The sequence below is a fragment of the Lathyrus oleraceus genome, chromosome 3 (genome assembly GCF_024323335.1).
Source record: "Lathyrus oleraceus cultivar Zhongwan6 chromosome 3, CAAS_Psat_ZW6_1.0, whole genome shotgun sequence".
Classification (NCBI taxonomy): domain Eukaryota; kingdom Viridiplantae; phylum Streptophyta; class Magnoliopsida; order Fabales; family Fabaceae; genus Lathyrus; species Lathyrus oleraceus.
The window spans coordinates 109,342,084-109,357,945 of record NC_066581.1 but is presented as its reverse complement, the minus strand read 5'-3'; the positions used below and the strand labels follow the sequence as shown (position 1 = coordinate 109,357,945).

The 15,862-nt window shown below is 33.7% G+C and overlaps 1 long non-coding RNA gene across 2 annotated transcripts; it reads right to left on the bottom strand.

Moving 5' to 3' along the window:
- Positions 1-2,793: 2,793 nt before the first annotated feature.
- LOC127125678 (uncharacterized) lies at positions 2,794-4,831 on the bottom strand. 2 transcript variants are annotated; one of them, XR_007804776.1, is made up of 4 exons: positions 4,453-4,831; positions 3,933-4,178; positions 3,618-3,828; positions 2,794-3,523 (listed from the first exon to the last, which is right to left on the bottom strand). It is a non-coding gene; the product is annotated as an uncharacterized LOC127125678 (long non-coding RNA). The 2 variants fall into 2 exon arrangements; XR_007804777.1 differs by having other exon boundaries at positions 3,623-3,828.
- Between the last annotated feature and the right edge of the window lie 11,031 nt (positions 4,832-15,862).

Sequence of the window (15,862 nt, the reverse complement as noted above, 5' to 3'; positions counted from 1 at the left end):
AAGAAAATCAAAATAAAATTATGGAGGGTATAAAACAGCTAGAAGGCAGGAAACTTGACGTAATGCCAGCGTAAGCAATTTGAAATCCTTAAACAAATTTAGAAAAGATGCTAATTTCTTTGAAAATAATTAATACTCCTACTATCCCTAGTCCCTACTACTTGTGATGTTATGCACTTTCAAGAAAAAACAAAACAAGTGTTTCAAAATTATGCGGATTCATGTTACGATCATATAATAAAAATTATATTAATAGATAAGAATTGTTATTAAAACTTGGTTGGTTAATTAATTAATTGAGGTTGTTATAGAGAGAGTCTATATAAATAAGAGAATTAATTAATATTAATAAAATTAATTAAATAAAAATAATAAATTTGACGTGTCAAGAATTCTCATGGACGAGGGAAATTCATATGATATCATATACGCGGAATTCTTCGAGAAAAAAAGACAATACAGACCGATCTTTCAAAATCAGAAAAAATCATTTTCTTATATTACACAATTTATATGAAAGGTTATATCCTACTTGAACTTGACATAAGAGAAATAATCACATCTATAAATATATAAATATATCTTTTCATGAACACATCCTTCCTTATAATGTTCGGTCATCAACTGCAACTACATCATGGGATTATTTTCCTTCAAATCCTTCACCATCAAATAAAATTCACCCAAATATTGTTCTTGAGACCTACAACTCCAACACAAATGACCTTGACCAAAATACACATTCACCTATCATAATCTTTGATACTCCCTAAGCTATAACTTCACCGCAAACTCTTCCTCCAACACATATATCGCCAAGACACCATGGCGTGCATCATCAAGAAATTGGAATAAGCCATCATATATGAAAAAACTATATATATATTACTACCCGTGATTCTCCATCATCTACATTTTATCCAATTTTTAAATTCTATCTTATTCTAATATTTCTAAATCTCATTTGAGTCAGCAGATTCATGGATCGATCCACACTCATTAACACCCCTCATTTTAATATCTAAAAACTAAACATTTTGCAACAAAGAGGAGTTAAACTCCTACCACTATCTCACTTAAATATACCTATTGTATACTTAATTTGCTTGATTAGATAAAATATATTTTAAAAAGTGTGCCTCAGTAAATATATTCTATTCTAATTGAATATATTTATTTATTTAACTAAATATATCTAATTGAATGTATTTATTTAGTTAATTAAATATATTTAATTGAATATTATGTATTTAGTTAACTAATATACATATTTCATTTTTAATTGAATATATATATTTATTTAATTATCAATTAAAATTTGTTAAATAGTATTTAATAATTAAATATTAATTTTAAATTATTACTATTTAATAATTAAATAATTATTAATTATACATATTGTATATTTAGTTTATTTGATTAAAATAAATATATCTAATAAATATACATATCCCACTTAAATATTTAATTGAATATATTTTATTCTAATATATATAAGGATGTTAAATCGTACAATTTTGGAAAGTTATATGCAATTATGGATATAAAATATCTTGTACCTGAGTGTGATGAATTTCTTGAAGGTCCACAAATATTAGCATGGATGTAGTCACGTGATCCATTTATTCTTTGTTAGCCTTGACTTTACCAAATACACATGGTTCAGAAAACTCTAACTTTTTAACTTTACCACCACCTAACATATTTTGTTTGCCCAATTCGATCCGGCCCTTTTCACTGATATGGCCAAGTCTAATGTGCCATAAATCTCTCTTTGACATCAGTTTTATGGATGCAAAATCTACTAAACCACTTACAACCTCAACCTCAAGGGTAAACAAGTCTTCCCTCTTGATGCCTCTCAAGACTTCCTTCGACCCCTTTACGACTATCAGGATACCTTGCTCTCCTTTGAAGACATATCATATCATGTCGAATTCACCAAGAGAAATAAAATTTCTCTCAAACCCATGTGCATATCTGACACCAGTAAACAACTTTATTGACTCATCATGGAGCTTGAATCTCACTGATCCAATTCCTGCAATTTTGTAGATTTTGTTGTTTCTCAGCAGCACTGATCTACCATCTTGATCACATAATTCCTCAAACATGTCTTTGTTTGTGGCATACCCTAAATTTTACCCTGAGTTTTTTTATCTACATCAACATGGCATGATCATTCCATTTGATCATACATTTCATAAATCAAATCATTCATTAAGGTTTGAGATGAAAGTCAAAAGTTTGACATTTCATCTAACCTTAATGACACTCATTCATCATTCATGTCTCAGAGATCAAATAGAATAATAGTCAAAGATGACTTTTATTCCATCTTCTCTTTATGGAATCATTTGTTACTCATGCATAGAAGTTAGAAGGAAAAAGTCAAAGGTTTGGATCTTTTTGCCTGATCTTTCATCCATACTTCATTAGTGTTTAAACAGAAGATGAGAAGTCAAATGTTTGACTCTTTAACTTTGCTTTTGGCACTGGTAAAGTTCATTTGCATTAGTCATTTCCTCTACGCATAATTAATTGAAGTTGAGAGATCAAAGTTGGTTACCTTGATTTTAGTCATGTGTTCATCTTACATGTTTAGCGCAAAAGTCAAATGTTTGACTTTCAACCCTTGTTGACTTTTCATTAAAAATTGTTCATTTCCTTTTGTCAAAACTTAATTTTGTTCTTCTTTATTTTTACCATTTGATTTAGAATTGGTCTTTAAGTAAAGACATTTTTTTATCTATTTGACATAAAATATAAGTATGAGACAAAATTAAATTAAGATAAAAAAAAGAAGCTTCTTATTAAAATATATTCATGCATTATATCACATTTCTCCAAAAAAAAATTCAATACACGTTTTTTGATCATACACCTTACACATACTACACAATACAAATTAGAAAAGGCAAAATTTGCAAAATAGAAGGAGCATTATCCAAGTTTCACATCAGCTCCAAGTTGTTCAATGGATTGAGCCAGCCATCGCCATTACCTCTTTCCCCATGTAATCCAAGCCAAGCCAAGCCATAGTCAAGCTCAAGCCACCAATCCATGTAAAATAACAAAAGAGAGAACGAATTAGTTATGCTGCAATCAAAATTTGGGAGCCAGAGCAAGGACAAATGGTTTCAATCTACCAAGGAATTCAGCTCACATATGCTTAATCAGGATACATGGGCAAATGATGCTGTTTCTAGGACCATTTGTACAAATCTCATTTTTTGGCATGTATATGATGATACTACTGAAGGCAAAAAAAGTCTGTACTTATTACATATTAGATTTAACTCCTATAGTGCAAACAGTTCCCCAATTCTATTTGCAGATTGACCAAAATTTTGATCACGACTTGGCGATCAATCTCCCTGCAATAGAGTTTTTAAGAAATGTAATTGAGCAGCAGATTCGATTGATTCATCAGAGATCTCATGCTCACATCGGTAGCTTGACAGAACCTTTGAATCAATTGATGTTTGTAAAGGTAATATCACAACATCAAACATGAAAAAACCTGAAATCAAAGAAGAACAACAAAAAGCATAATCAAGTTTTAAAATACAACAACTTCGTCAAGCCTATTCAACAAATCTTGCTTGAAACACCACCTTACTTCCTGCATTACTCGGTCATAAGCAGCTTGCATGGTACACTTTCCTGAAAGTCCGCTTAGGAGATACTCAGCACCAAGGTTTAAAGTCATGAAAATGACCTTGTTTCTAAAATCCACAGTTCGGCCTTGTCCATCAGTTAGCCTTCCATCATCCAAGACTTGGAGAAGAGTGTTGAATACAGATGCTTTAGCACACCATTTTCTTCCTAAAAACATGGAATATATTGTTTTGCACCAAAAGAAGAGAATAAATTTGCAGCAGAATATGGCCAAAATGGCTTTCTCTTACGAGAAAGATTTTCAAGATTACCTTTAAGTGGATGTCCCAGAGAAGATTCTTTGTCAAAGCTATGTGAAACCTGGTCCAGAGAAGATTCTATCCCAGTTGCACTAGTTCAAGGTCTCACCCATCTTGATCAACTGGAAATCATTTTCCCCACTCTGAGAAACATATTGAGACTGGCAGTTGTGAGCAGTTACAACAGGATACACACCTATTCTGATTCTTGAGGAGATATGCTAAATTCATTTTTTGATGAACCTTGAGAAATTGTTCCTGCAGAATAACAGACTTAATGGATCAGTTAACTAACAATAACCCTAAACTCACTCAATCAAAATCACTCCACAACCTCCACTGCAAAGCTCCATTAGAGACCCTTAGAGCTTCAAATCAAAGCTCTAAGTGGCCTTAGCTAATCCATCATCACTCAAACTGCACACAGACGAGTTCGAACTAACAACAACTCAAACAGTACAATCTCAGAAGGAAAATTAAAGATGAGGAGAAGAATAGAGCAGCAACAAAGAATAAGAAATTCGAAGCTTACTGGTGCATCGCCGGAGGTGGAGGCGCCGAACTAGCTCCGGTGAGATTGGTTCAATCTTTCTTTTTTGCATTTTTTTATTACCAGTATGATCCTTGTGCCATGCTGATCAATAATCCCTTATCAATTGAGTGAAGTGATGCTCCATGGGCATTTAATTTAACTTTGAAGGTTTAGGGCTCTCGCTTAAAACTGTAAATTAAATTGTATTGGTTTTGAGTTTGGGAATTTGGGAAGTGGATTTGTGTTGGGGAGACAGAATCGGTTATGGTGGTATGTTCGTTTTTTAATTCTGACCACCACTCGCCGGAACCCAAGGTGGAGGGCGGCGGTGAAATTTGCGGCTGCAAGAGGAAGACGATGGGAGTTTGTTTCACGTTATGTCTTCTTTATTTTATTTTATTATTTTAATTTCTTTTTCCTTTTTATTAAATCATTTTATTAATAATATTAATTGATTAATATTGTTTTAGTTAATTAATTTCACTACATTAATTTGATTTGATTAATTGAGTTACTATTTTACTACATTTTTTTTCAAATATTCATGATAAATATTTTTAATTAGTTTATTTGATCAATTTTAATTAATTAAATTATGGTAATTCATTTGGTTATTTAACTAATGGTCATCAAATCTCATTTATTTGTCAAACTCTTATTTTGCTATATTCCCTATTTAGCAAAATATAGATTTTGTCCTCGAGTTGTATTGTTTCCTTATTCTTATCGTTTTTCATTTGATTATTTTATCATCTTAATCCTAACTTAAAATCAATAAATTTTTAAAAGACAAAATGTTTGATCCAACGTCAAGTTGTTTTTTTTTTTCAAAATCCTTTCACAATAAAAATGGAATGAAAAATGATTGAGTGGGTGTAGACCTTCTCTCTCCCTGAGTGGTTGGACATTGATGTAGAACTCTATGTTCAAACCCTCGTCTTCCATATTATAACACGATAATCAATTGAATTAAGTTGGTTCTCTAGTAGGAGAAAAATGATTGAGTGAGTGTAGACTTTCTCCTTCTTCGGTTGTTCGGGCACTGCTGTAGAACTCCTTGTGCAAATAATCGTTTTCCATTAATGAACCTTGACTTAATTCGCCACACATTTTCACAATAATTTAGAAGAAAAAGGATTGATTGAGTGTATACCTTCTCCTTCTCCAAGTATTTGGACAATGATGTAGAGCTCCCTGTCTGAATACTCGTCTTCAGGCTAAAAACAATCCCAACACATCAAACTCTATTTTTGTCTTAGGGAAAACGTCAATAAAAACTTTTCACAAACGAACATGTTATATATGTTCTATCGCAATACAAACAAACAACGTTTAACTTCTAAAATACGACCTTAACATCGTTCAATAAAATCAACCAAGAAACACTTATTTTCTACCACGAACTGTGAAGTTCTAATTTTCTCATTGCACCATGAGAATACCCAGGCACAAGCTTTTGAAATCTTGGCGAGCATATTAATTAAAACTTTTTTCCCTTTAATTAAAACATTTATAACAATCAGATAATAAATTAGTAATCACAAGTAACTTCTAGCTAACACCCATATACGCAGAACGATCAAAACAGTTCCCGTTGAGTAAAACGGGTGTGAGATGTTCTAATACCCGCCCCTTGCATAATCTACTCCCGAATCCACTCTTGGTTGCGATGACTATACTTTTTCGCTTTTCTTCGTGGGTTTTTGATCTGCTGTCGCGCACGGGTCAAAACGAGTAATTAGAAAACTGTAGTTTAGCGGAAGCGACAACTCGAGTATCGTATCGCAAGGATTCTTGTATTATTCTTAATCTAATGAAATCGATTTAAGGGGGGTTTATGTTTTAGTGGTCGATTTATAAAACAAAGCAAAAAAAAGTGATTAAAATAAGCGATTATAAAATAAGTCAATCTACTGTTTTCGGTTTCCGGCTAATCAGTGGTTCTTACCTACCAATTCCCTAAGCGGCTTCGATCTCTATTCGATTCAAATTCGATTGACAAGCGCAATAGATATATGATAGATTTATATTCCTATATTCCGAATTAAGCAAACGGATAAATACAATCGTGAATTAAGTAAACACGATTTACAAATGCAATTTAACGACAAAGTGACGAAAACAGCGATTAATAGTTAGGAATGCAATCATACGAATTTAATCAAAATCATTCCACAAAATACAGATTAAGCAAATGCAATTTCATAGAATAGAATTGAAAGAGAACGAAATTAAATTGATAAAATAAAAACCTCAAAGCCTTGGAAATTCGGTTACAATAGATTGACTCTAGGAGATTAGTTCCTCTTCATGATCGCACAATAGCAAAAAGTTATTGTGAATAATGTGTGTTTGCTACAGTACCGTGGCTGCCATTTTAAACAGAATAAGGGTTTCACTTATAATTCAAATTGGGTCGGAAAACCTAAATTTGGCCCAACAAATGGCCCAAAAGAAATTATTTCCTAAAGTATGAAACTTCAACGAATTATTTGAGACGTCTTCACTCCGAATCAGCTTTTAGCTTCAACACGAAAGTTGTATCCCTTTCTCTTAGCTTTCCAGCGCATGTTAGAACGCGCAAAACGGCATCCCATAGCTCAAGTTATGATCTAAACAGTCGACATGTATCAAATAGCCGCTAAAACTGAAAATAGCAAACGAAAATAGATTAAAGGAAAACATGAACTTAAATCTAAAAACATAATAAAATATTAAAATAAGTAAAATAAACTAGATAAATTCCTAAGTTTAATTATAGAAGAATGTGCATCAAAATGCACTGATCAAATTCCCCCATACTTGAACTTTTGCACTCCGAGCAAAATTACAATTTCAAAACAAAAGGAAAGAAAATAGAGCATGCACTTCCAAAAGTTTTCAAGATATAAGATATAAGCATAATTCCAAGTCTAAGCTTCAAGAACATGGTGTTAGTAAACAACTTTTTGTGACATTCAAAGCAGATAGAAAAACAGATTACCAAAAAGTACATCAACAGCAGTAAGATCCTCACAGGATATAATTCACTCAACTCTCAAGTATTTAGATTAACTGTTTACACTCAAAGCACAACATGAAAATTATTACTACCATAAGCTTGAAAAGACTCTAACATCCACAATTGAAATACATGCACACAAAGATCAAAAGGACTTTTATTTGGTTGTAATGTGGCCAAGGTAAGGGTGAGATAAATCTTAAGGGGTACTAGGCTAAAATTTAAAGAGATAAAAGAGACTTGAAAGAAACTGCGGGAGTTGAATTTATAAAATATTTCATTCACTTGAACAACTTTATAGCAATTATCCTTCCTCTTTTTATTCATTTTTTTCGAAGGAGTATGTATTGACATGTATTGAAATATTACAAACATAATTCCTTTTTTTTCTTCCTCTGATCCTTCTATTTTTTCTTCCTCTTATCCTTCTATTTTTTCATTCCTTTTTTTTTCTATTTTCTTTTTCTATTTTTTATTTATTTTTCTGCCATCTTCTGAAATATTACAAACATAATTATTCAACCCCACACAACTCCAAACAAGACTCTTTCAACCCTTTGAATAGGGTGATAATATTGTTTTTCACTTCTCGGCTTGTAATGAGTTTTAAACAAAAAAGGTAGAATAGGCTCAAGGGGGTTTCAAACAAGGGATGGAATTATTTCAGGGTTGACTTTTTGGCTAATTGGCTAAAAAAACAAAAAAACAAAAATAAAATTGCCTTTATCATATCAGTGTGCACAAGTAAACAACAACATCAACAAGAGTCAATTCAAGTTCTAGAGACTAACAGACATGAGTGAATCACACAAGAAAGAAAGAGATGGATTTCTGTATGTTATCCATATAAGACTCAAAGCTCACCAGGGTTAACGATCTACTGCTAAAGATATACAATTTAGAGTCTAGTCTTACCTATCATACTAAAAATGCACAGCAAATTTTTCACATCACACCACAAGACTTTAGTCAAGAGAACTAAGAAAAATACTCATAATTGTAACTCAAAAACCAAAGGAAAAAGCATTTTTTTTTAAGAAAGCAAACAAAAACCAAAACAGAGAAAAACTGAAAACAAAACAAATAAATGGTTCTCTCCCTCACACTTAAAACATACATTGTCCTCAATGAAAGAGCATAAATATATAATAAGAGTGAGAGAAAGGAAAGAACACACCCGAGGAGTCAAGGAGGATAAATGATTGCATAAGCAACCTTTCCCAAAGAGAGCTCTTCTATAGTCTCTTCTTCCAAAGTCGGGTTCTCATGGAGTAGCTTTGGGTAGTGTCCATTGACCTTGAAATTTTGATTAGTGCATTTGCCTTGTATTCCAGGATCAAAAAAGTATCTTCGATGAGTAAAAGTGTTGAATGGAAACATGAAAGTGATCTCCTTTTTCACAACATCAAGAATTAAAGGATTACGGGGCTGCCTCACTACTTTTCTTTCATCTTTAAGTGAGATCCTATGCATACATATGGATGAGCTAATATCACGAGTGTTAGCCAAAGTCCATCCAATTCCCTTCTTATATTTCTGCTTAAGTTGAAGCTTTGATGAATAATATGAATCCTCAAGAAGTGGTTTAGGCTCTAAAGAATGTGGTTGTTCAATGGATGGTATGTTTGGGGTAGCCGAAATGTCAAAAGCTTCAGCCACATAAACAACTTCATTTATACTATCACCCTGCAAGGCAGCATCAATCTCAGCACAAAAAACACAAAGGTTAGTGTCAGTACAATCATCACATGAATAAACATCATCAAACCCAGATAGAGATGGAAAATCAAGTGAAAACAATTCAGAAAAAGTGTCATCAACCAACTCAGAGATCAATTCAATATGAAAAATAGGATGCTCCTCCAAGGGATGTTTCATGGCATCGAAAATGTTAAATTTTGCGACAATGTCACCAAATTCCATGGACATGGTTCCATCGTCGACATCAATTTTTGTTTTCTTCGTTTTCATGAACGGTCTGCCTAAAATTATTGGCGATCTGCTTGAATTTATTTCTCCATACATGTCTAGAATGTAGAAATTTGCAGGAATAATCAAGTCATTAAATTGAACAAGCACATCTTCCACTACTCCAATAGGGCGAGCATTACTTCTGTTCGCTAGTTGAGTGATTAAACTTGTATGTTGTAAAGGACCAAGATCAAGGTTATTATAAACAGAAGTAGGCATAACATTAATTCCTGCTCCCAAATCAAGCATGCAATTGTCAAATTTACTATCCCCAATGGTACATGGAATATAAAAAGTTCCTGGATCCTTTCACTTTTGGGGTATGGCCTAATTGAGGGATGAAACAGTAGCTTTTTCAGGTGAATGTTTAGGCTGGATAAGGGCTGAAATGTTTCGTCCCAAATTTACTCTCTCATTGCCCTTCAACCTTTTCTTACTTGTGCAAAAGTCTTTTAGAAATTTTGCATACTTTGGAACCTGCTTAATAACATCAAGAAGCAGAATGTTTACCGCCACTTTTCTGAACACATCTAAAATCTCTCTCTCATTGTCTTCATCATCAGTCCTTTTATTTTTAAATATTCTATGTGGGAAGGGAACTGGTGGCACATACTCCTTCTCTTTTTCTTTTTCAGTTTCTACCACAACAGAGGGTTCAATTTCTATCACAACGGAGGAAGGTTCAGGTGTTACCTCAAGAATTTTTTTATTTTTTTCTGGGGCTGGTTCTGTTACCTTCCCGGATCTCAACGAAATTGCACTCCCATTAGCATTAGGACCTTTTGGATTCACAACTGTTTGGGTAGGAAGTTGGTTTGATCCTTGGGCTTGCTGCATGGCATTCATCGAAGTGGAAAGCTGTCCAATCTGTGCCTGCAAAGTCTAAATACTGGAATCTGTTCGTTGCTAAAATTGGAGATTGTTCACAGCCATTTGTTTGACAAGATCCTCTAATGAAGGTCCAGAAGGTGCAGAGGTAGAGACTTGGGGAGTGGTCTGTGGCAGGGGTGTGACTAATTGTTGTTGGGTGGGCTGCTGGTTTCCATATCGAAGGTTTGGATGGTTCCCCTAATTGGGGTGATATTTGTTGGTGGACAAGTCAGGAATGTTGTACCCTTTCTGATTGTTGCTTTGGTTGAAAAAATTAGCTGCATATGCTTGAGGAAACTGAGTGACCGACTCATCTTGAAGAATAGGACATGTGTCAGTTGGATGTTCAGTAGAAGTACAAATACCACACAACTTTTCTGTTTAAGGTTTATTCATTGCCATTTGTTTCACTAAAGAAGTAAGCTCTTCAATTTTGGTTTCTAAAGTCTTGTTGGAAGAGGAAACCTGAATGTCATTCATACCTTTTGTTTGGACTATAGAATTATTTCTGGTTGTGAACTGTTGGGAATTGAGTGACATGTTCCCAATCAGGGCTTTGGCAGCAACTGGAGTTTTATCGACAAGTGCTTCACCACTAGCAGCATCAAGAATGTTTCTATCCATTGGTGACAATCCCTCATAGAAATACTGAATAAGCAGTTGTTTAGTAATTTGATGTTGAGGGTAGCTGGATACTAATTGTTTGAATCTCTCCCAATACTCAGCCAATGACTCATTTCCTTGTCTAATACCACATATATATTTTCGGATTGATGCAGCCCTGGAGGCAGGAAAGTATCTCTCTAGGAAGACTATCTTCAAATCATTCCAAGTCGTGACAGAATTCGACTCAAGATAATATAACCAATCCTTGGCAGCACCCTGTAGTGAAAACGGGAAGGCTCTCAGCTTGATGTGATCTTCGGTGATTTCTTCAGGTCTCATTGGTGTAGAGCAAACAACCTGAAATTCCTTAAGATGCTTATGCGGATCCTCACCTGCAAGACCACTAAACCTTGACAACAAGTGTATTAAACCAGATTTCAACTCAAAAGGAACAATAACATCAACATATTCAATACATAAACCATTGTAATTCATATCAGGAGCAGCAAGTTCTCTCAGAGTTCTTTGGTCAGCCATATTAAACTCAATAGAAAAAAAAATCAACAAACAATGAGAAAACACATAACTAATTCAGCAATGCAGCAACAAATAGTAAAATACCGACAATATCCCTATTAAGAACAAACAATTGAAATACGAAAAAAAATGATTAAAATAAAATACAAAAAATACAAAAACATCAACAAGAATCAAGTTCAATATCATTCCATCTCAAATTCATCAAGGCCAAAGTTCATCTGATACCCTTAACTAGGGTTTTGACCCAAAGTCAATTGCTTGACTTTTTAGCCAAGGCATGATCCCAAAGCTTGAAGTATGGTTCAAATACTTCAAATACATCATAAGTGATCCATTCACATCATCGAATATGCCCAAGAGATCCCACTCATTAAAGATTGCAAGAATTGGATTCATCTAATACAAAGTCAACTGAGGCAAAGTCAAAGTTTGACTTTTGACATTTTTGGTCAACCATGGACTCTCAACTCAAGGATCATGAAAATATGGTTGATGGATGCATTTGATCAATAGAAAATAAGAAATTGGAGGTTACTTGCAAAATGGGCAAAATTTGGTTTTGTAAATTTTTCTAAGTTATGAAAAAAATACATGTTCAACTACCCAACTTTCCAAGGCCATAACTTGTGATCCAAGCCACCATTTTCTTTGCTCCAATGATCAGATTAAAGGTCTTACTTCATACTTCAACTTTGTCCTTGATGATTGATTCCCAAAAAATTCAAGGATTTCAAGTTATTAAGCCATGAAGTTGGTACCATAAAATTGAAACACTTAGAAAAAATTTCAACCAAATCTTCCTTCAAAAAGTGACTTACTTGATCATCATTTTTCACCATGACCCACATTGATTCATATAAAACTCCCAACATGAAAGTTGTAGAGTATGGTCTTAGCTTTCCAAGACGTCCAAGAGCATGAAATTGTCATATTTGAGCTAGGAGTTTAAAAGAGATGAAGTTGGCTCTCTAAATCTGAATTTTGGGTCATTTTCATGGCAAGTTCATCATGCAACCTTGAGCCAAAGCTACATAATCTTACTTTGCAGGCTATCTTGCTTCTAAATCTCACTCTAATCATAAGATCACACACACTTTTGAGCCATTATCCAAGCAACCAAGCCATTACACAATGAATCATTCTATTTTTGGCATAAAGGTTACAGTTCCATTTGTGTAAAGTGGCTTTAACCCAATATTAAGTACCATTGGGCTCCCAATTGGCTTTGGTTCCGAGACATACCAACTCTAAACCTCAAACCAACTCCTACACTTCAGACAAAGCTCAACAAAATACTTCATGCACCCCATGCTTTTGCCATGCTTCCAACTTGGTGTTTTGTGCAAGAAGCAAGCAAGAAAGCAAACCAGTACAAGCCACAATCGTTTTATGATATCTGAAGCTTCTTAAATCCTCAAGGATCACTATAAATAGAGGACAAAGCCTCATGTATCCAGACACCAAGCTCACCAAGCAAAACTTTATTTTTGCAAGCTTTTGACCCTTAACCTCCATTTCTCTCATCTTGCTCGTGCATTCTGCCAACCAAGGGTTCCAATCACCTTATGGGAGTTCATAAGCATTAGGAGAAGCATTAAATAGTAGCTGAAAGTGGTATTGAAGAGGCATTGGACCTTGCTCCAATATGTATATTCTTGCACTTCGAAACTCATTATACATGCATAATTTTCATGTGACTTCTGAAGCAAATATGTAGCATTTATTGTGTTAAGGTTGATCATTAACTCACATGCCATTTATCTTGTTGTTTATATAAATTTAAGTTGCATGAAACCTAAAGTTTCAGTTCTGATTTTGGCTTTCGTGCATCTTCATCTTTGAGTATTAGCTAAAACATATCGTACCATTGTGTTCCTTACATTTTTCTAAGCAATTTTGATCTTTATTTCATGAAAAATGGTTGAGAAATAAGAGAGATATGATTGATGGAAGATTTGAAAAATAATGAAAGAAAAAAACAAAAATAAGAAGCTAGAGGTTGAAGAAGATGCTGACATGGCATGGAAAAGTCAAACCAAACAAGTTTTTATAATATATACAATTCCTTGTCTTATAATAAATGGATGAATAGCCCCCTCGGTGGTAGAAGCATGCGCCCTAAGTCACCTGCAACCAAAAGGTCTAGGGTTCAAAACCCCCTCGCCCTAGACTTTGTTTTTTTTTTCCAAACAGTGCATAGAACCCCAAGGACGTGGGTTCGAACCTGACCAGTGTAATGTTTATTTTCTCTCACTTGTTAAATGTTCATTTTTCTTCATAACTTCAAATATCCATAACTTCATGACCCCTTAATATTTTTGACCCATTCTTTTTGCCACGTGTTTATAAGAATGTCTATTTTATGAATCCACAAAAAAATATCAAAAAGTAATATTTATTTTGACCATTTTTATTAGGTAGAAAACTAGTGCATTTTATGTTGTTTTTAGGCATTTTAATGGATTTTCTTTTATTGTTTCCTTGTTCTAAGTGATCATGGATGTTTGTGTGACCAATGTATATTTGTTTAGGTCTTGTTTAATGTTGGTATCATTTTGTTTGCTTAAACATGATCATATTTTGGGCATTATACCATGATTAAATGACATTGTTTTAAAATATTAGTGATTGATTATTTAGATGAATCTTTTGAAGCATCTTGATGCATGATTAGGGTTTCCACTTAAGATTGGTCTTATCATGAAATTTGATTCAAGTTTAATGTTTATTTTGTGAAGACTTATAATGTGATGCATGTTTGACCTAAATTGATTCATGTTGTGTTTACCATGTACCAATGAATGTCTTTACCATGTCAAATATGATTGTGTCTTCACTATTAATGTGTTATGTCTTGTGATGTTATGTGAAACTTCGTCATGTCTTGTTTATGTTTATCGCAATGCCTAAAAACCATGATCAATATTTTCATCCCTACCCCACTCACCTTGTGATTGGCATTGTATTTAGCCATATTTTGTGCCTTAATGTTAATGCACATTCAACCTTATTATTGTTTATATCCAAGGAAAAGGAATCATGACATTCTTGTCATTTTGCATGTGTGTGTTCATCTGCATCCTATACAAATTTGCTTCCCCTTAATCTAAAACTTCTAGATACAATCTTAGGTTTCCCTCGATGTAAACCTTAGGATTATCTCTTTCTCTCTCTCTCTCTCTCTCTCTCTCTCTCTCTCTCTCTCTCTCTCTCTCCTTCTTATAACCACTTTCATAATAAAATTTGACTTAGGTCATTGTTTTCCCTTTTATTTCTTAATCAAATTTTTCAAAACACTTAAGCATATTCAAAGATCTTTTCATAAGACCTAAAAAACACAAACTTAATTCAAACCCTTTTGCCACTTTGGCTTTTCCATGTTTAAAACCTTTTCATAAAAGGATTATACATGAGTAATCCCTAGTTGAGATTTAAATCTCCTACCCCATAACATTGTTGAGATTGATATTGATTCTTTTCCATTTGGAAGAGGTATATGGCATACTTGTTGATTCTATATCCAAGTGAAAGCCCTTCTTTCAATTTGATGCAAAGATCTATCTTCCACATGTTTGTGGTGGTTTAAAAGTGAGTTTTCTCCTTAAGATGACAAGTTATCTCTTTCTCATAAAATTAACCCCAACAAATCCCTTCTTACTTTTGAACCCGAACTACGAGGTTTTGATCCTTCACGGGTACGTAGGCATAAGACTCAATGTCTTTCCAAATCATCAAACAATAAAAAGATGTTCTTTTTCTCATCTCCTCAATCAAATAGAAAATAATTTTAAACTAAATACATCTATTTAAAAGGTTCCTGTAAAGTACTACAAATTATTAGGGTGTTAATACCTTCCTTTTTCATAACACACCCCTATACCTTAAAATCTCCCCCCCTTTTATCTTAGCTTAAGTTTAATCTTATAGCTTTGCATATACATATTGGGTTATTTTTGAATCTTTTCCCCTCCCCTTGGATAAATTAAAGTTCGATGGTGATATTTCGATTCATGAGTAAAGTCTAATCAATAGCTTGGTCTCCGATTCTTCGCCGCGACAATTGGTAACGCCTAACAGTAGGAACATCATCACCATAAGACTTTTGCTGAACTTTACCCTTATTCTTTTCAAACTTACCATCCTTCTTCAATAATTTTCCTTTTATGGACAATCCTTCATCAACAGATGGTGGCTTGTGCTCCTTCCTTTCATTCAAGTCCTTAGTGTAGAAGACCGATTGAACTTCTTCAAATGTCAGAGACTCTCTTTCATACAAGAGTGTTTCTCTGAAATGAGCATGAGATCTTGGTAAATCACACATCAACAACAAAACTTGATCTTCATCATCGATGCTAACATCAATATTCTCTAGATCAAGAATCAGCTTATTGAACATATCTAGTTATTCAGTCAAGACTTTTT